Raw genomic sequence first — 22,839 nt, 5'->3', positions numbered from 1 at the left:
AGACAATACCATACGTGTCTTGTGACTAGTCAATCGAAAGGGCGCCGTCTGCAGTGTAGAGGGTATTTTGTGTTCTTGGAATTAGCAAAACAGAATCCGCAACTGCTGTGAAACGGCATTTTCAATCAAGATTCCGAAAAGAACCTCCAACTAGAAAATCTTTCTATCAATGGCATGAAAAATTTTAAACTATGGGCTGTTTGTCCAAAAGTAAAGGTCCTGGAAGACCGACTGTATCGCAAGAAGTTGCTGCTGAGTTTGCACTACCATTCAATGAAGCCTGGGAAAATTAATGCTGAGAGTAAGTCAATGAAGTGCAGATTTCTCAACTCTTTATTCTGGAGAATTTTGAGAAAGAAGCTGAAAATGGTTCAAAAGTACTGTACAAAGTACAGGTGTTGTAAAATCTGAGTGACTTTGACAAAAAAAAAAAGCGCTTTGAATTTCTTTCCGATATGCAGCTTCGTTTTGAAAATGACAATCTTGCCGATCGCTTAGTTTCACCGATGAAGCAACATTTCATGTCAATGGGAAGGTAAACAAGCATAATATTCGCTTTTGGGGAACAGAGAATGCCAAATTCACAGTGCAACACTCCCTCACCGATGGATTAGACGAGCCGCGGACTACAAAATTCCACTTATCTAATGGCCACTCAAAAGTCCTAACTTAACAGCTTGTGATTTCTTCCTGTGGGGGTACCTAAAAGACAAGTCTACCTGTGGGGATTCCTCCCCTTCCTATTGATCTAGAAGAGCTGAAGCAGTGTATCTCAGCTACTATCGATGGACTTGATTCAGATACCTTAACACGCATTTGGGCAGCAATGGATTACCGGCTCGATGTGTGTCGTGCGACTAAGTGTTCACACATAAAACATCTATGACTGTCTCTAACAAAATTTAACATAATCCCATACAATTTTGTTACAGGTAACATATAATATCTTACATTGTTCTTGATTTATAGTGCAATGAAACTGTATACTTCTTTATGAATCCCCCTGTACTTGTCCGGTCCTCTTCTGGTCCCTTGGTGCTTTTAATGAGAAACTGGCGATACACCATGGAACCCTTTAGGGTGCTTCATCGGATCAGTAGCATCGCGGTGCAGTAACTGTATCACCATATGGTTAAAGTCCAATTGTTCCATATACTCCGGACTTGTTCTTTTCTGTCTTGACACTTTGATGCGTTTAATGAAAACTGGCGATGCACGTTTTTTTCTTTAAGTAAAATACTCGTTATAACATTGTTTGCCTTCCCGCGGTGAATATTTCCCCAAATCAAAATAGTAATTAAACTTTCACTTGACTCTTTTGTACTTAAAATGTATAAAGCCTGTTATTATAGTGATCGTTACTATAGACATATTGAGGAGGGTAATTCTCGTGATAGAAAGACAGTATTGATTTGTATTTTTACTGACTGACTGGCTCTTTCCAGATTCATTTCCTTCTGGCCATCAGCCCCTTCGTCAATAACTCCTTCTCCTTCTGACGAAAAGCTGATTTTTCCTCGATTCATCTCCCTTACAAAAATTTGTTATCCAGAAAGTTGTTTGTTGAGACAGGAAACATTACATGGTAAAAATCTGTTAGTTTGTTTAACAATCTAACTTAGCAATACGCCAGCTACTGGGGAAGTAATTTTAGAACGATGCACAGTCGTAAAATATAATTCTGTTTTCAATCACATTCTGAATTTACCTTTTGATATTTTCATGGATGTCTGTTTAAAACGTGATCATGAATTTAGCGGAACTTGAATTTATTGAAACCATATGTGTGCTTATTTAAAAGGTAGATCTTAAACATTAAAAAGAGAATAAGCGCTGGATTTGCCGAGAAGCTTACTGCAATATAACCTTTCTGACCAATTCTCCAGATGATGTGCAAGAAAAAACAATATCGACATTCCTGACATAGCTAAGATGGAAATAAAGAAAAATATTATAAAATGCATTGGAAAACTCCAGCAAATTTATAACCATCTCTTACCGCAGTATGAGATTTCAGATCAGATTTTTACAGAAATTTATAAATATGAGTCTTAAATTGCATTCTTGTCTTCTAGAGACTTAGGTAGCGGTAAGAAATGCTTAAAATCCATCATATATATTTTAATTACATAAAACATATTTTCCCTGGAATCCTTTTTGGAATACTTTAAAAATCTGGAGGATAAATTTTGCGATACGCTCAAAGAAAGGAATTACATCATTTTTGTTACCCTCGACATTCAAGAATTATGAAGGACTCAAAGATTTCATATGATATTTCCTATTTAATTGCAAAAGGAAGACACCTTCATATATTAATTGGTAAAAATTTATTATTACCAATAGTCGAAGAAATAAGCCTATACAGTTATGTAAATGAATACGGATTAAAATTTTGGCAAAGGCTACCGCTTCATAACATTAACAATACAGTTCAAAGTCGTTAGCGATGAAATAATCGAAACTATTGAAAAACAACTAATCTCTGAATTAATGGTTAATAAATCTAACATGTCCAGATGGATGAATCAACGTTTGGAAGCAACATTGCTTTAAAATCTATGTGCGTAGTTATAGTGATGTTAAAGGAAAGCTAATGGAGGAGTTTTCTTTTCTTTTTTTCCTGAAAAAAGCTTCTTGTAACATACACTAGAGGAAATACGTATTTCGTCGTTTTGAAAATATTTTCCTGCAGTATGGCATTCCCATGTCCAATATAACCGCAGTTCCTTGTGACGAAGCACCGGCGATTGTTGTAAAATACTGAAGCTTTTCAGCGAATTTCAAAAATAAGACGCCTAACATTTGGACTGCCTATTGTTCTTCGCACCGGCCGCATTTAATTGCTAAAAGTATTCAAGAAGAGCTTCATACTCTTATAAAGCTATCAATCAAAGCAGTAAATACTATTAAAGCTAAAGCTTCGGGTGACCTTCCTTGTCCCCCTCCCTCAAATGTGTATTTGTTACGGTGAAATCTGGAGAATGTCGACTTTCACTGGTGAATGTCAACATTCACATAGTCTCTTGGTGTATGTCCGAAATATTTTCCAAATACTCTTATTTCTGACTTACATCGGTCAATGTCGACATTCACCATGTACTAATGGTGAATGCTGAACATATAACAATATTATATTTTCTTCTCCGTAATTCAGTCGTGAATAAACGCACTTGAAACTTGAAATAAGAACTTAAGAACATGAGAACCTAAAACACACAATACATTCGAAATGAGAAAGGAAAATAATAGAAGTTGAAAACTTACTTAATTATACAGTACGTTCTAAATGAGAAAATAAAATTACAGTAATAAAAAACTTACTAAATTATGTGATTCAAATTTTATTTATTGCAACAACTTAAACTATTATGGCACTTTATGACCTCTCTTTTCGACTTGCACCAGAGCATATCTGTGATTGTCGACATACACCGGTGAGGGTCCGAATATACAAGAATGTAGTGAAATATTCGGTCTTTCACCGACGTATTTGGTGAATGTTGATATTCTCCGGTGAAAGTCGACATTCTCCAATTTCGGTCTTTCACGGTAACATATTCACCGTGATGAAAGTTGCAACAATTTGCTTTTTCACACGGAGTTGTAAGATATTTTTCCAAGGGTTACTGTTTCCCGCGTTTTATAGAGGTTTTTAATGCCGTGAAAAAGAATTTCCTTGAAGAAAGAAATTTTCCCTGAAGTTGACAACCCTATGGTGAAACAACTAATAAAATTAAAATAACATATATTCTACTTATTTGATGTATATGCATTGTTCAATGCCACACAAACTCACATACACACAATTTTTGGATCCATAAAATAAACTTAAAAAGAAAAGCCATCAGACTTACTAAAACTAGAAATATTATTTTCGATTTTCTTTTTAAAACTGATATTTATTTATATGGGCACTGAATCGAAAAGAATTCCATTACTTTGATTAAAAAAAAAAAGGAAAACAATTTGTAATTGGCCTGCATATAACAATATATTTTCTCATTAAGACTGTTATATGCAAGCCACTTGCAAAATTTTAAAGAAGATTTTAATTTTCGCTTTGAAGATGTTAAAAATTTGAGTGTACCAGCATGGGAACCACTGGGCTGAAATATGTATGATTTTAATACTGTGATTCAAGAAGGTTTGATTTACTTGAAGGAAAGGGTTCAAGCAGAAGGAAAATAAATGAAATTTGGAAGAACGAATGGATCTCTGCTTCCCAAGGCAGTAGAATACTTGAACTAATCAACGTAATGAACGGGAAAAGATATCTTACTAACTTTCGTTTAAATCAGTTCAAACCTGGTCATGGACCCACTCATTACTAACAGAAATATCTCTTCTTCAGACATCTGTGTTTGCGGTGAAAGAGGATGTTCAGTAAACTACCTATACCTACTAATATAAAAGCACATCACATTATTAAACCAACTAAAAACGAGCTCGAATTTCGAAGGTATATCACAAATAACCCAAAATTTCATCATCAAATCAACATCATTATCGGATAATTTTCGGAACAAGATCAAGATAATTCTAAGCAATAATTGTTACAAAAAGGTGTTTCTATTAGTATATATAACATTCTAAATAAAAACTACATGAAAATATGTTGGGAATCAAAATCATAAAAACAACCTTGTATTTAGCGTAAGTATATTGAAACACTCAATCGATTTTGAGGGCAGCTATAGGTCCCTCCTCATCAGGAGAAAGAAATGCATAGAAAGAAGAAAAATAAAGGGGAAGGAGTCTCAGAAACACGTGGTCCTTATTAGCACTGCACGTGGTTATAACCGTATTTTTAATCAGAGTTACACTGGCCGCCTACTTTTACTGAGCCAGGCTATCTGATCAAACATGTAACACAAAGGACAAGAAAAATTAGGGAAGTTAAAAATAGGGAGCGAGGGGCAAATGCACCTTCACGCTCAAAATCTGAATAATGGAAATCAACCACTGAACGGATTTTATACACTCTGGTAGTAACAAACGCGAGGAGGTAATGCCATCTATCTGCAAAAATAACTGAATTAAGATAGTAAAATTTTAAAGGCATTAGGAAGGACTGGATTGGACTTCAAATCATTAACTAAACATGCTAAATCTTTGTGAATATGAAAAGCCTCAAGAAAATCCAATTCACCTATGGAAGAAGCCTTTTGGATAATTTTTTTTTTTTTAATTATCCAAAAGGCTTCTTGAAAAAGCTGCTATTTGTGTACCATGGACAAGGGCCGAGAGGACAACATACGGGCATACAAGGCCTTTGAAGGAAATACATTGGAATCCTGTCTTGCTACAAATGAAGAGTATAAGCATAAAAATTCCAGTGCATCAATTATAGGATTATTTATATCAGTTTCATAGAAATCGCATAGTGTGGAAGGAATTTTGCAGAATTAAGGAATTTTTACAGAATATATGCACGTGTTAAAAATAATGGTTTAGACAGCGCGAAGAAAATATATGCGTTAAGTATTAAACGTTATGTGAGATTGAGCAATGTACTTCACAATAGACAGTTCTGACTAATATGCAGTGCAAAAGGTCTAAATATTATCAGCATTAGTGTTAATTATATGCATTTACCTTGAGAGCTTTCTTTAAACCGTTTCCATTTTCCACTAGTCAAGCTCTCAGAGTCAGAAGATTTTTTGCAGAGGGCTTTGAGAGATGCATGTGCTATATCATGGTTCATTCATGTATATAATATCCCTAATTGTCTATTTTAAGATGGATTATTCCTGATAGCGTATAGGGATAGCGTTGACGATAGAACTAAATTTTCGCCATCGCAAATTGTTTCTGACCGTGTAATCGCTAGTCGGAAGACCGTCAAACACGCGTTCTTCGCCTTAGCAGTACACAGAGGATCTATAAACGTGTTTAGATGACGATAATCTGTTCCCCAGGGTAAGGATCAACATAGTGACTGAGGGTATGAAAAGCAGATGATAAAATGATGCTGAGTCGAATGAGAAAAAATTAAAGTAGAGAGACCAAGTCTGATTTTGGAGCCCATAGCGTTGTCGAGGGATCTCATGCAGGGTGCAAGCATCCTCAGAAGTGTTCTTCCGTGTGATCAAAAACTGTTCTGCGTAATGGGTGGTATCAAAACAAAGCCAATTTCTTAGCCTAAAGCCGAGCTTTATGAACAGACTTTTACGTTATTATGGCAATATCCCTAGTCTTAGGGATAACACTGTCCGGGACGTGCAGTCCTTAAAGCCGAAAATTTCTGTAAATATTTAAATTCATTTGATTGCATTCTGGATGTTAACTGAATGGCATTGCGGTTTGTTGTGTTTTGGTTGTGGCATTGCGGTTTGTTGGCCGCCCAACCGGGATACTGGGTAGTGACTCTGCCGTACGGAAGGGCGCAGGTTTGGGTCCCGGAGAAATCATGTATGTTTGTAAATGTATATTGTCTGTGCGTCTTGGGGCACTTTAAATATGCTTCAAGCCGAAAATCCTGTCGAGAGATTTGTGGTAGGGAAAGAGGTGTGGAAGACCCTCTGACCCATTCCCCGGGGTGCTTTCCCTCAAAATTGGGGGGCGGAATTGAGCTAAAGTCCGTCTCTCAAGTATATAGTGATTAAGGCTCATGCCAGATACAGGCGCATTTGACATCTTGCCACAATGAATGTCATGGACTTGTGCTGACCATTGTGAGGCAAGTAAGATTTGCTACAACAACAGGTAAACGTTTATTTTTCATAAAGTATTGTATACTTTTCAATTCTGAAACAATTTGAACGTTGGTGAGTCCAACAAAGTTCAAATTGTAAAAGTAGTTCAACTAATAGAACACGATACTGGCAAGTACTCATCTGATGGGTATTGGCACCTATCTGTATTGCGACATCGAGATACTAGGAGATCTGTAGCTTTGACTACTTTCTGGAAGGTTCGATGAACCACATTTTTAAATGAACTAGTAGGAATCAGTTGTTAATCATGAGAATAACGGTTCAAAGATAGTCAGCCGATTTATATTTTAAAGTTTACTCTCTGAGTGATTTGGAGAATTTAAGATATTTCTCTTACTCTAAGGAGAAATTGCCCAACATCCCAGTTTTCCTTCTGCTATTATTAACTATTTATTTTGCTGTGTCATTATTTTTTATAATAAATTGTGAATTACTTTCTGCTCATCCAAAACGATTACTCAAAGAGATAGCCAAGGATCCGCAGCTTGCAAAATTATCTTAGTTCATTGGAAAATACCCTATGCCGAATTCCATAGACTAGTAAATGGTATTCAGATTTATCTAAATATTTATGAAATTACTAGGAAATTAGTTCTATCCATAGCCACTCATACTTTTACTCTCTATATGACCAACCAACTAATCTAATATCAAGAAACAGTCAGTTCTCAAAAGACCAAACAAAACATATAAAAAAACCCTGAAACCGTCAAATTTGTCACCACCAAAATTGAAGAGTAACAGCTATACTTCACTGGGAAACACGCATTCTCATGTGATGGATTCTGGCAAAATGGCTACAAAGTAAATGTGTACAGATATTAGGTTATTTCGGAGCAGAAAACGTTAAAAATGTGCAATGCCTTCGCCGGGACTCGAACCACGGATCTCTCGAATACGTGCCCAGCGTGCTGACCACTACACCACGAAGGCATGCTAAGAAGGCGGGAGAAATACCTTATAAGTGTTGTAAGGGTCTTAAGTTTTACTAACGTTTATTTTATTTTAAATCTTTACTATCACTTCTTATTTTCTACTTCCGGCCAGAATTAAAAGCGTTAACTTATTTATGCAAAATTTGTCTCGCGAACGCCAAGTACTTAAGTTGTGGCTTTTTGCCAAGCGAGAGAGAGAAAGGAGTTAGTCGAAGCAGGCCGCTTGCCTTAGAAGTTTTACTCGGTTGCTGTTTGCCTTCCAAGCCAGAGGTTTAATCCTCGTGATAATTTTAAACGCATTGTAGTGTTAACAGTTCTCTGTACTACATACGGCTTCCTGTTAATATCCGGCCAATCTTACACGTCGACCCTTGTTCATTTATCCAAAGTTAAGTTAGAGTTTAGTTATATTTTTATATTCTTACGTTCAGACCACAAGTAGTTGGTCTCTGTATTCCGAAGTACGGAAACTACTGTAAAGAGTGAAAAATAAAGGGTTTTCTATACCCTTCCTGTGTATCTTGTCTTCTTCCCACATTTATTGAACATAGCTTTAGTAAGCTCCCTGTTCCGAGTCAGGTCTGTGCATGTTCCCAAAGAAAGTAAGACGGAACATTGAACCTGATAGTGTATCCAAAATATTCTTCCTCCTAAAACTAAAAACCATTTCACCAAAATAAACATTTATAATGGCTACCATAATATTCTGGAAATGCAATGTTTCTGCTAAGGTTTTCCTCAAATTCGGAACGTATTCTTATATTTTAAAGATGTTCGATGATGAAGAATTACATTAATTGTAATCCTGTTAGCGGTGTCGTATGTCACTTAACCTAACATGATTACCCAACATTTCCACTCACTACACGTCTTCAAGCCACAGCAGTTCAAATAAATACATATACACATGCTAATTAAAAACTCTTCATTACAACTCCTGCACTCAGTAGGACAGTAAAATATGCCTAAGAAAATGCTTTTACTTCCTCAAAGCAAAAGGCATATTTTGTGCATTTCTGCCGCAAAAGGGGTCTACTCTCTGAACTTGAAGTTCTTTTACTTGGTTGATTAATCCCAGTGAATTCTGAATCAAAATTTTTAAGTGTAAATTTTGACCCAAAATCTTATATTTTTACCTCATATTTTAAACTTGAATAAAAGTTGCTTTAAAATTTTAAATGCGATAAAAATCGTATCAAAATACGGCTGTAGCTTTCACTGTGGATCAATTATTTGCGAATCTGTGAGATCTTTATCATTACTGAAACTAGATTCGAAACATCATCAGGCTCCGATGGTTTGTTTTGGAGCGTTCACAGGATCCTCTATACAAAACCTACATTTCGAATGATTTCAGCCATCATTAAAGTTGAGACAATAACAGTTACCTTTATTTTATTACTTTGATATCATGTCACTATCCGAAGATCCTCCACAACTCCCAATGCTAAACTACCAGTATAATCTGTTCCAAAGTGCGAAAGCTCTGTGAACCCCTCCGTTTGAATTACACAATCGGAAGCTTGAGCAAGAGTATGGAATTTTGATTGATTTCACGGAATAGAAAGCACCTAGAAGTTGATCTCTGATATGACCCAAGTATTCAGTTTTTGAATGATTTTGACACTTCTTTAAAGGTTGCACCAATGATTTTAGTTAACGCAGGTAGCGTATGGAACTTACCTTCCACTTTACACTAATGGCTTAAAATAAAGCAATTACGTCGGTTTGACTTTCTTCACTGAAAATGAAATATAGGGTATTAAACTTCATAAAGCCTGTTCTCTTTTTACCGCCAAAATTTTCTCCAGTTATCTCTCGCTATTATCACTATCACAACGCAACAGAAAATAAATTGTCCACCTAGTCAGATTCAACGAGTGCTTTTGCTTCATTGGAATCGTGCTCAAAAAGTGAAAATCTTTTAATTGTGGAAGTGCTGAAGTTAAACTGGAGTCTTTGAGCTAGAGAGCAGGATATACTTTACCGCTGAATTCCAGGGCATGCACGGATTAAAAGCAATGAATCAGAAATAATGGCAAAATCAACGATGGAAATATGCAGATACTTTGTTCCCCATTTACACATACAGGAGATCATTATTCAGAAAATCCATACCAAATGGTAGTAGCTCTGTGATGCCCAAGTCGATACTCAACCATATAACTCGCATAAACACAGGCAGATGACTCATGTATAAACTCATCCAGATAAAACCCAAAGTCGAATGTTGGGAGTTAGATACACATCGCAACGAAGAAGTTTTCTGACCCCTGCTGATTGGTTAAGCCAGGCTTACTCATCAACATCTCCTGAGTGACAACATTTAGCAAACGTACATACACTGAGTGTGATGTACCTAGCATATTGTAGTTGACTTCCGATTTTTTAATCCCTCACTATATTTATATTTGTTGGAAAATTTGCATTGTTCCTTTGCGGCTGCTCTGAGCAGAAAAAGGTAAAGCATATAATGCTGCGGCAGAATACGCAAGCGGTGTAGATGAAGACTGTGTGTCCTTCCAATATGCCTTATCAACGCGGCCCAAAGCCAGTGAATCATTCCAGCGTGGTGATTCCAGCTGGCGATTTTAAAGCATGGAAACCTACAGCGGAATATAGCTGTAGAAGCCAACATTGTAACAGTATTCTGTATTCTGGTACAGTAGTATAGTACAGTATTCTGGGTAGTTTACTACCCCGTCAAGTACCTATCTAACTAAATGAACTGTCAAGTATTGTACCAGTCACATACATTCATCATTTGGATTTACTAACCTGACATAGCCTGGCATAATATATTTCATCTGTTTTGTTAAACTCAAGGAGAGCACACGTTAAATCATGTTTTCAATTTACAGCAAGTGCACTTACGCCTTTGGTAGGGAATCACGTTTATACTACTGTGTATCGCTCTCAAGAACCTTAAAAATCAAAACAACAATATTTTATAAATATAGACGTATAATTAATTACTTTGCTGCAAAAAATCCCCATTTTGCCATTCTTAACTTTTTAAAATCAATTATTTTTTCTCACAGTTTAACTGTATAACTTATTTTTAACATCCTAACAATGCGATTTAATGCTTTAACACATTATGTAATGATCTTGAATCTTATAGTACTGTGAATATATTCACGGTTTTAACTGCTCATTTTAAGTGGTATTTTCAAAACAGCTTATAATCCTTTTGCATCATTACATTCAATTCTACTTAATTATATAAATTTTGCATGTCAGTGAGTTGTTGTTTAAATTTATTTTTATTTAATTTGTTTATCTGTTGTTGTTGTAATCGATTCCATATTTCATTGAAGATTGATTGCCAAAGCCTCAAGGAGGTTGGACTTTTACTTCCACCCCATTTTGTGGTAGAGCACCCTGGGAGATGGTCCAGGGGTCTCCCACCCCTCTCACCTACCACCAAACCACACGAGAGGACTTTCGGCTCGACGTATACTTAGACTGCCCCCATTTCTCAGAGACACTATATATTTACAAGCATCCATTCCCTCTCCGGATTTGAGCCCAGGCCCTTCGGTACCGCAGTAGGCTCCACTAACCGCTCTCGGACCTAAAGAGTCGGGCATTCCATCAGCTCCTTAGAATATGGCAAGAACGTTGGGATCAAGCCTCCACATGGAGACGTGTTTACAATCTCATTCCCAAGGTCAAGACATCAATCCAAACTAATAGCAATTACATGACGTATTTCCTCACTGGTCATGCACCCTTTCCTTCATAATTCTGCCACTTTGGCTTGAGAGAGAATGGTAACTGTGAATGTGGGGAGGAGAGTCATCCAGATCATTTTGCGTTCTCCTGCCCACACACAGCACTTAACAGCCTCAAGCAACCAGGAGCCAGATTCTGGCCAAATTGGTTCCAGAATCTACAAAGTAACAGAGTTGCCCAGCGGAAATTGAAAACAATAATTGACTACTGTGCTAGCAATTACTCTTCTGACACTGGAAGATAGTAGTCATAAAAGTCTATATAAGCTAGTTCAATATGTTAGCAACAGAGTATGTGATATGTATGTTCAATATATAATGTTGCATTTATGCTGTGCCAGGTTCTCATACATAAAGTTCGTACTGTATCTGAATGCTGTAATGTATCTGTACATGTTTATATCTTTTATTTATGGTACCTAATTTATACTAAGGATCACGCGTACCTCAATGGCATGCTTCTTGTAAACTTTAACTATCATGATAACGTATACGTATGAGTGTATATATTAATATGAGTGAGAGTATGTATACTTTTATTTGTTTCGGAATATTTATGTATGTAAGTTTGTACTGTATATGAGTTTGTATTTATATGCATATACATATATTTTGATCTTCTTCAAGTGCCTTGTATGCACATGTATATATTTCTTTGTACATTGTTGTACTCTTCTTCAAGTGCCTTGTATGCACATGTATGTATTTCTTTGTACATTGTTGTACTTTTCTTCAAGTACCTTATATGCATATATATATATCTCTTTTTTGCATTTTATAAATGTCGTCTGCTCAGCCGGAGCTGCCCAGGGCTGCGGCCTGGTAGCTAGTGGTTGACTCCCGCCGAGTTGGTAACCAATTCTGCATGGATATATCTATACCTGGGTCGGAAGCCAACTCAGCGGTTTACCTCCCCTAACCGCTTACTGTCTGAGAGGCTGTTTATCTGTTGAGTTTCATTTTTTTTTTAAATTTTTTTTTATGCATTAATGGCTTTTGAGTTTTAAATATAATTTCCTCTACTATATTTACGTATTAAACCCGGCTTTCATTTATGTTTCCGCGAGTTTGTACCTTGTTAGCTATTAATCTATTAAGGGGGCGTCATAACCATATGTGGCTTGGCGCCATATCGAAGTACAGAGGTAATGAAAAGATTCGGAAATTAGTGAATCAGTATCAAGTAAACCTGCATTTTTCTTAATATGAGGAATGTAACGAATTCGCTACAGCAATTTCTTTCATATATTCGGAAGAATGATTAGCATATGCATGTAACATGAAATTTCAAAGTTCTACTTTATGCGACTCTAAGAATAATACGAATTTACAGTGCAAAATTGAAAAATGTTAAACATAATTACCTATTAATTTTTAACCTGTTTAGCCTTTCTGTGCTGCGGATGAATTCTTATCTTTGCACTTCTCTAAATTTCTAAATTCTAAGAATACAGACTTTACTAGAAGTCTTTACTAAAGGCTTTTTGACATTGCAATACCGTTAAAAGTTGTTTACGACTATCTACCGTAGATGCAACTAATATTTAACAAAACTTATCCACTACTGATTGCGATATCTTAAAAACACAAATTCATAAACCTGTGCAACACAACCAAGTAGACTATAAGTCTAGACTAAGGATTGCACTTTGATCAAAGATCGCTGTGTCATCATCATACATTACAAGTGCAGTATCGTGTGTACGTGGAAAGTCGTTCCCATAAATGATGAGTAAGTAGACCTAAGCCTCTGTGTCCCACGGGCTAAAATAACGGTGCGGGAGCTAGAGCTTAAATTGCGCCGGAGCCCACCGGAGCCTGACTCCGATACTTCTTAGGTTTGGGGATAAATCGTAATTCTAGACGGAGCGCACCGGAGCCCTAAATAAGAAGGCTCCGGCACTTTTTCTGTGCAACTGACTGAACTACAGTTTCAGTACAGTAGAAATCTGATCTCGAAAATTTTATTTTTAGCAATTAAATTACATTAAAAAGCGCTTATTAAATTTTAATTTATCTCTGCACATTTAATTTAATTTTAATCATTTAACTTTAATCTTTAACTATTTAATTATTTTAATAGCTAATAATTAATTATTAAATAAATGAATATTAATTATTAATTAAATAACAATACAAATATTAATAATTATTAATTAATCTGGTAATAATTAAATATTTAATTTTCAAGTTCTTAATGATTTTAATGGCAATTTTATTCATTTATTTTACTCTTCTTTCCTGGAGGTCTTGCATAGGGCTCCAGCAGTTTTAATTTTAGAAATTAAATCCCTGGCGGGGAGAATATGTATCTGGGATATGAACGACAATGTGTGTACCAGTCAGGTAGGATTTACTTACGTTGGTAATTTGATTTCGGAAGCACAGATTGTGTACTTTGTAGATGAGTGCCTTCAGCAGATACGATCGGGAGCATTGCCTTACGCCGAAATAAATACTATTGGTTACCTCCTTGGCTTGTATACTCTTCGAAGCCATTTTAACCACCCTGGGGTATAACTGGCTGGAGCTGAATAGGTTCTTCCTAAATCCAAACTGATGTGGTATGATAATATTATTTTCGTCCAAATGATCGTGGATTTCGGTGAGTATAACTATTTCCACAGTTTTACTGATGGAAAGCAGACGGCTTACTCCGCGATATGATTCCGGAGCCTGGTTTCTTAAGTTTAAAAATCGGAGTTATTGTAGGCGTCTTTCATGCGTCAGAGAAGTAATGCTATCTCGAGATTATATTAAAGATATTAGTCAGCTTTATTGACAGGAAATAGTTTTATCACTCTATTAAAAATGAGATAAATTCCCAGTCTCTTTCTGCTCTTGAGTTTCTTTATGTAGCTTCAAACTTTCAACGAAAGGGCTGGAGTAATGCTATTTGTGCGCTGATTTGTTGTGTAATTGGAATGAAAAATCAGAGACTAAGTGTTCTAGTGTTGTGTTATTTATGTTGCTTATTTTAAACTGTGATTCCTGATGCTGAACTAAAATTTCTGCTTCCTCAGTTTCGGAGCAATGTGTCCTTTGAGGGCATTTAAGGGCGGAATTTTACTGTGACATTTCTTGGATCCGGATATAGCTCTCCAAATGGAGTTAAGGCCTATACAGCGCCAGATCTTTGATTTTTCTGATCTGGGGCAAAAGCTAAAACTGCCGCCCTCACCTTTAAGTTTCTCTAAAAAGTTTTAATTTGTATAATAAATACAGAAATAGGTAGTGTTTGAGGTAAAAACCTAAGCTTCAATCCTAATCCTAATTCTGAGTGCTTCTAACCCTTCAGTCTGTAAGGATCTTAAGTTTTACTAACGTTTATTTTATTTTAAATCTTTACTATCACTTCTTATTTTCTACTTCCGGCCAGAATTATAAGCGTGAAGGTTTTTATGCAAAGTTTGTCTGGCGAACGCCAAGTATTTAAGTGTGGCCTTTTTGCCAAGCGAAAGAGAGGAAGCAGTGAGTTCGAAGCAGGCCGCTTACCTTAGAAGTTACGCAGTTGCTATTTGCCTTCCAGGCCAGAGGTTTTAATCCTCTTAATAAATTAAACGTATTGTAGTGTTCACAGTCTCTGTGCTACATAAGCTTCCTGTTATTATAAGGCCAATCTTCCACGTGTGTTATTCTAAAGTTAAATTAGAGTTTAGTTTTATTTTTTATACCTTTTACGTTAGACCCCGAGTGGAGGGTCATTGTATTCCGAAGTACGGAAGTCATTGTATATAAAGAAAAATAAAGGGTTTTGTATACCCTTCGTCTGTATCCTGTCTACTTACTACAATTAGTGAACATAGCTTTAGTAAGCTCTCTGTTCCTAGTCAGGTCATTGTATGTTTCCGAAGAAGGTTAGAAGAAACATTGAACCTGATAGTGGCGCCCGACGAAGAATAACCATGGCCGAGTTTCAAGAAGAACCTGTGCTGCCTGCAGAAACAGCTCAGAATCCAGAAATGCCAGCTGCCGCCCTGGAAGGATTTGGGTACATCGTCCAGACCATGCGCGCTTCGATGAAACCAGAAGCAACGTTTAATGGAAACTCACCGGTAACCAGTTTTTTGGAAAAATTGGACGACCACTTCATGCTCTACCCCGTGCACGAGTTTCAAAAAGTTACCTTAGCTACCAGCGCTTTGAGGAGCCAAGCGCTTAACTGGTTCAAATGTATCGGCAGAAGTCTCTTGGGTCAAGCAGGAAGTCCCACCTATACTTATGAAAATTTCAAGACTGCCCTACTAAAAGCCTTCCCTGTTGTAAGGGATCGTGCGAAATTAGAAACGGAACTTTTTAGCATATATCAACAAAGAATCGAAAACCTGTCGAGCTTTATTTTAAGAAAAATTCACGTTTTCAAGCTCTTGTATAGAAACCGTCCGGATCCTGAAATAATTCAAGTGATTTTGCCGAGGTTACTACCCCAAGTGCAAGACTTTATTGAATTAAGAAATCCCACTACACTGGAAAAGTTATTTGAGCTAGCAATCCAGTTTGAAAGTAGAAGAACGGCGGACGTCGAAAGAAAACGCCAATATCAACAGCGAAACCAATTTGGTACGCCAAGACTACAACAAACTCAAGCATACGGCTACGGAGAAAAAGCGAATCAGTGGGCAAGGAAACCCGAGCATTCAAAAACAGCCGGCGAACGTCGACAGTTCAATAGCAACCCAGGAAAAAAGTCTCAAGGCCAGGGGAAAAAGAAGGAAAGCACGGAAAGGAAAAATAATTTAAACTAAAACGGATTTCTGCTGACGAGAGGGTGCGGAAATCCGAAGGCCACGAAAACCCCTCTTCCTTCAAGTTAAATACAGTAATGGTGAAAAATTTGACTCTTCCGAAGATTGAAGTGTTGGTAAAAATATCCCGGCCACCGCACTCCTGGATACCGGCGCGCAGTGTTCCTGTGTGGCAGAAGTCTTTTTTAGAAAGTATTTTCGCAAATACCGCATATATAATGCGGATAATACGACAGTATTAGCGGCGCAAGTAAAAGAATGTAAGTGCGTAGGTAAAGTACCTTTATATATCCGTATCAAGGACGAACAAGTAAAGGTGATGTTTTTTATAGTAAAGAATTTGCAAGCACATTTAATCCTAGGAATAGACTTTCTTTCAGACGCACAAGCTACACTGGATTTTAATGAAGCGTCCCTTAGGCTGACAATGAAACCAGTGCGTGTAGAAAAGGTTGAACCGCCAAGGTTAAATCTTGACCACCTGCCTAATGACGAGCAAGATAGAATCCGACAAGTGGTAAGTGAATTTGCTTCCTTATTTAGTGATATTCCAGGATTTACTCAGGTTACTAACCATAGTATTGACACCGGAGATGCATTGCCGGTTCGTCAAAAACCATACCGGTATGATAAGAATAAGGAAAAAATTATAGAATGGCATATTACCGATATCCTACGTAAAAAGATCATAACGCCCATCTCAAGTCGTTATGCTAGCCCGGTGGTTTTACGTAAGAAAAATAATGATTATCCTTTGGAGCATCCAAAAAGGTGGAGATTCGCTATTGATTACCGTAAATTAAATTCCATAACGAAATATCCGGTATATCCGTTACCGATCATAGAAAAAATTTTAAGGAACATAAAATCAACCAAATTTATGACGACTTTAGACTTAACGAATGGTTATTTTCAAATAGGGGTCAGGCCTGAGGACGTGCCTAAGACTGCTTTTATAACCAAGTCTGGCACTTATGCATTTTTGCGTATGCCGTTTGGCCTTTCTGGGGCCCCAGCAACATTTCAGCGATGCATGGACATTGTGTTAAGACCTGTTCTTGGAAAGTCCACATTTATCTATTTAGACGATATCATTATTACTAGTGATAATCTCGACCAACATATACAGGATTTAAGACAGGTGTTCTCTTTATTAAATGAGGCCGGTCTAAAAGTTAATGTCGAAAAGTGCAAATTTGCAGCCCCTGAATTAAAATATTTAGGTTACAAAATATCGCAAAAAGGGATCGAGACAGATGAATCAAAAATAATCGCTGTACAAAAGTATCCGACTCCAAACACGGCAAAGAAGCTCTCTTCTTTTCTAGGACTTTGTTCATATTATAGATCCTTTATAAAAGATTTTGCGGCTATCGCTGAGCCATTGTTAAAATTAAAAAGGAAAAAGGCAAGATTCTCGTGGACGGCCGAAGCCAATAGTGCTTTCGAAAAATTAAAACAAGCATTAACGCAAGCCCCTGTGTTGAAATTTCCTGAAAAGGATGAAAATTTAGAAATTTCAGCGGATGCTTCGGATTATGCGGTAGGAGGGGTACTTTCGCAAAATCAGCAGCCCGTGGCATTTTTTAGCCGAACTTTAAATCAAACACAAAGAAACTATTCCGCGACCGAGAGAGAGGCACTTGCAGTTCTGTTAGCAGTGCAAAAGTTCCGAGTCTATTTTGGAAAGGCGCCGATAACAGTATATTCTGATCATGCGGCGGTAACTAGATTGTACTCAGGGAAAAACGTATCCCCAAGGTTAATAAGATGGGCACTCAAACTACAAGAATATAATCTGGTAATCAAGCATACCCCCGGAAAGGAAAATATCGTAGCAGATGCCCTATCCAGAATTAAATTAGACGAACAGGGTAATACCGTAAAAGTTGCAATGCTTACAGCGTGTACAATAAATTCCCGAGAAACTGTAATAACCGAACTGGGTAAGGATCCTGAGTTTGGAAGTATTTATGAGTATTTCAAGGATCCTGAAAATTTTAGCCACCAAGATATTGTGGCGATAAGAAATAGGGCGGCCCATTACGAACTAATAGATGGTCTATTATTCTACACAAAAACTACGAATTCCAACAACGAATGTCGACCTGTTATCCCAGCTAGTCTTAGATTAAATATCCTGCAAGAGCTCCATGACAGCCCTTTAGCTTCTCATGCTGGTATTCGAAAAACTATCCAACGCGTACGCGAGGCAGTCTACTTTCCTTAACTGCAAAAGTTAACAAGGGCGTATGTCCAGTCCTGCCCAACATGTCAAGCCGTTAATTATATTAATTTCCGCCAGGCCGGGTTTCTAAATAGTATTAAATCCGAATTTCCAAATGAAATGATTGGCATCGATTTATTGGGCCCTTTCCCAAAAAGTCAGTTAAATAAATGTCGCTATCTCCTTGTTATGGTTGATCATTTTAGTAAATGGACCGAAATTGTTCCCTTAAAACGAGCCTCCGCGAAATTAGTTACTGATTCTATTTTAAATAAATATATTTTAAAATACGGGGCGCCCCTAAAAGTTATATCGGATAATGGTCCTCAATTTGTAAGTAATATATATGAAGACATGTGCCAAAAACTGGGCATACGTCATTTAAAAATGGTCCCGTATCGGCCGCAATCAAATATAGCGGAACGGGTCAACAGAAATATAGTGAAAATTATCCGTAGTTATGTTAAAAATTTTCATAAAAGCTGGGATAACTATGTCAATGAATTTGCTTTCGCCCTTAGGACCGCAAAACATGATACAACGGGAAAAACTCCTGCTGAGTTATTTCTAGGCAGAAAGATTATAACACCGTTAGATAAATTATTTTATGTGCAACAAAGAGCCCCAGAATTTAAAATGGGTGATAGAGAAAAACTAATAAAAGAAGCAAAAAAGTATACGGAAGTAGCACAAAGAAAACAGAAGTTATATTACGATCTGAAACGACGGGGAGTAACTTATAAAGTAGGGGATGAAACACTAAAAATTAAGCATTCACTTTTTTCAGCACCAGAAGATAAAACTGCCAAATTTTTTCCACGATTTGAAGGACCATATGTTATAGAAAAAATAACTCACGCTGTTGTAGTGTTAAAGGCCAGAAATGGTGAAACCTGTTCCGCAAATATTGATCAAATTAAGCCCTACTTCGATCGTAATAAAATGCAAATCTTTTCAGATCTTTTGCAGGATCCGGCACGGCAGACACCGCAGGTACAAGTTCCAGAGGTGGGAAAACGACAAGTACAAGGGCAAGCCAATGAGAGACAGAAGCAAGTGAAAAGAAAATTGCCCCGCGGAAAAATTGAAGGTAAAAAGAAAAAGAAGCCGTTCCACCGTCCAGAAAACAGAGTTCACGAACACCCCCAGAATGAAGAAGGGAGAAGGACGACGTATGTGAAGAGGACCAGGAGAAAGGACGGCAACTATAACCCGGCTTTAAAACGGAGGATCCACTCATCCGACAGAACTCTCCGCAGCAAAAGTCGCCGAACTGCGGAAGGGCCATCAGCGGCGGAGGAAAAAGTACAAGAAAAGTTTGAACGGCCAACAACGAGGTCCAAGCAGGATCACGACAGAAGTTTCCCGGTTCCGCCAAGACCAGCTGCCTTCAAACGGCCAAGACCACAAGCAGAGGGGAAAAGGAAGGTGTTCAAGGGTGGCCGTACTGGTGAAAAACGGAAGCTTCCAGAGGAAAGCACTGAAGGGCGAGCCCGTACAAGAAGGAGGATAAACCAGGCTACGGTCTGCAGTACCTTTAAAGACTGGGCCCAGAAAAGGATGTCCGAATATTACAAAGATAAGTAAAATTTTATGTTACGTTGCAAACTTAAGTTAATCTTTCATTCTTACTGCAAGTGGCAGATTTCAAGAAGTTTTACCTCATGCGAGGTCTACCTTTATCGCCAAAAGGGCGAGAAATGAGTTGTGACCGATTTTCTTATTATGTTTTTCAATTACTCGCGCGTAAAACTAAAGTTGATGTATAATAGCGTTGTGTAAAGTCTTAAATATTGTAAAAAGTTATTGTATAAATTTTATTTAAAACATTCTAGCAAGAAAGAAGTTTTAGTCTGAAAGACTTTTTGAAATGTAGTATTATTTCAATGTAGAAAGAATTGGCACTTGCTTTGAAAAGAATAAAAGTTAACAATGTACTACTAATGTATGTTTTCAAATGTGTAAAATTAACGGCATGTTGATATGTTCTTATATACATGTGTTCTGTTATTTTAAATGTTAAGAAATACCGTGATATGGTAAAAGTGAAAGTAATGTTAAAAATTTGTTATTCGTGTGACTGTAAAGACTAAATCATGGCGAATATATGTTAAAGGTTGAATGATGTAGTTAGGCTCTCTGACGCTACACTTTAGAGTTAGCCACTTTTAGAATAGTACCTCAGGGTTTAGAGTTGAAAGTAGGGTGTGTTAAGAGGTCTCGTTATGTTGAATTTTAACACGTTAGTGTTTTGATTGTAGGAGGAAGTGTTGAACACATAGACATAAACACATTCGTGTTTGGTGTTCTTTTACAACACATGTCAGAGAGCAAGGGGAGAGATAATTAAAATAGTCATGAATGAAATAAGAATGTTAAGAGAAGTATATTCTATATGTTATTTGCAATGTCATTGTGTAACATTTCATTAAACTAGTTTTCCTTTCAGATCTCTGGAAGGAACCAGAATTGAATAAAGCTCCTGTTTAGATGCAGTACAGATGAAAAAAAAAAAAAAAAAAAAAAAAAAGGTTGTTGTAGATCCTGGGAGCTGCTATTGTAACAAATTTCTTTCTTTTAAATTTTCTAGTTTCTAACGAAGTTATGATTGTAAAAGGTTGGCCTCGCGTTATATTCTAGAGCTAAAAGTTTTCAACAAGGTCGTTTTAGACCTCAGTTTCAAACTAATTAACTCTGGCGGGAAGTATGTAAGGATCTTAAGTTTTACTAACGTTTATTTTATTTTAAATCTTTACTATCACTTCTTATTTTCTACTTCCGGCCAGAATTATAAGCGTGAAGGTTTTTATGCAAAGTTAGTTTGTCTGGCGAACGCCAAGTATTTAAGTGTGGCCTTTTTGCCAAGCGAAAGAGAGGAAGCAGTGAGTTCGAAGCAGGCCGCTTACCTTAGAAGTTACGCAGTTGCTATTTGCCTTCCAGGCCAGAGGTTTTAATCCTCTTAATAAATTAAACGTATTGTAGTGTTCACAGTCTCTGTGCTACATACGCTTCCTGTTATTATAAGGCCAATCTTCCACGTGTGTTATTCTAAAGTTAAATTAGAGTTTAGTTTTATTTTTTATACCTTTTACGTTAGACCCCGAGTGGAGGGTCATTGTATTCCGAAGTACGGAAGTCATTGTATATAAAGAAAAATAAAGGGTTTTGTATACCCTTCGTCTGTATCCTGTCTACTTACTACAATTAGTGAACATAGCTTTAGTAAGCTTTCTGTTCCTAGTCAGGTCATTGTATGTTTCCGAAGAAGGTTAGAAGAAACATTGAACCTGATAAGTCTATCAGGTTCAATGTTCCGTCTCACTTTCTTTGGGAACATGCAAGGACCTGATTCGGAACAGGGAGCTTACTAAAGCTATGTTCAATAACTCTGGGAAGTAGACAAGATACACGGGAAGGGTATACAAAACCCTTTATTTTTCACTCTTTACAATAATTTCCGTACTTCGGAATACAGAGACTAACTACTTGTGGTCTGAACGTAAGAATATAAAAATATAACTAAACTCTAACTTAAATTTGGAATAATCAACAAGGGCCTACGTGTAAGATTGGCCGGATATTAACAGGAAGCCGTATGTAGTACAGAGAACTGTTAACACTACAATACGTTTAAAATTATCACGAGGATTAAACCTCTGGCCTGGAAGGCAAACAGCAACCGAGTAAAACTTCTAAGGCAAGCGGCCTGCTTCGACTAACTCCTTCCTCTCTCTCGCTTGGCAAAAAGCCACAACTTAAGTACTTGGCGTTCGCCAGATAAATTTTGCATAAATAAGTTAACGCTTTTAATTCTGGCCGGAAGTAGAAAATAAGAAGTGATAGTAAAGATTTAAAATAAAATAAACGTTAGTAAAACTTAAGATCCTTACATACTTCCCGCCAGAGTTAATTAGTTTGAAACTGAGGTCTAAAACGACCTTGGTGAAAACTTTTAGCTCTTGAATCAAACGCGAGGCCGATCTTTTACAAACATTTCCAACTAGAAACTAGAAATTAAAAAAAAAAAATTGTTTTTACAATAGCAGCTCCATGGACACCCAATTTTTCATCTGTACTGCATCTAAACAGGATATTTTATTCAAATCTGGTTCCTTCCAGAGATCTGGACGGAAAACTAGTTTAATGAAATGTTACACAATGAAATGGCAAGTAACATGCATATTTATATTTCTCTTAACATTCTTATTTCATTCATGACTATTTTATTTATCTCTCCCCGTGCCCTCTGACATGTGTTGTAAAACAACACCAAACACGAATGTGTTTATGTATACGTGTTCAACACTGCCTCCTACAATCAAAACACTAACGTGTTAAAATTCAACATGACAAGACCTCGTAACACACCCTATCTTCAATGCTAAACCCTGAGGTACTATTCTGAAAGTTGCTAACTCTGAAGTGTAGCGTCAGAGAGCCTAACTACATTCATTCAACCTTTAACACATATTCACC

Source organism: Stegodyphus dumicola, chromosome X1 (assembly GCF_044657685.1).
Source record: "Stegodyphus dumicola isolate Sdum_Otavi_A_Nest chromosome X1, ASM4465768v1".
Taxonomy (NCBI): Eukaryota; Metazoa; Arthropoda; class Arachnida; order Araneae; family Eresidae; genus Stegodyphus; species Stegodyphus dumicola.
Note: the sequence above shows the minus strand (reverse complement) of the source record.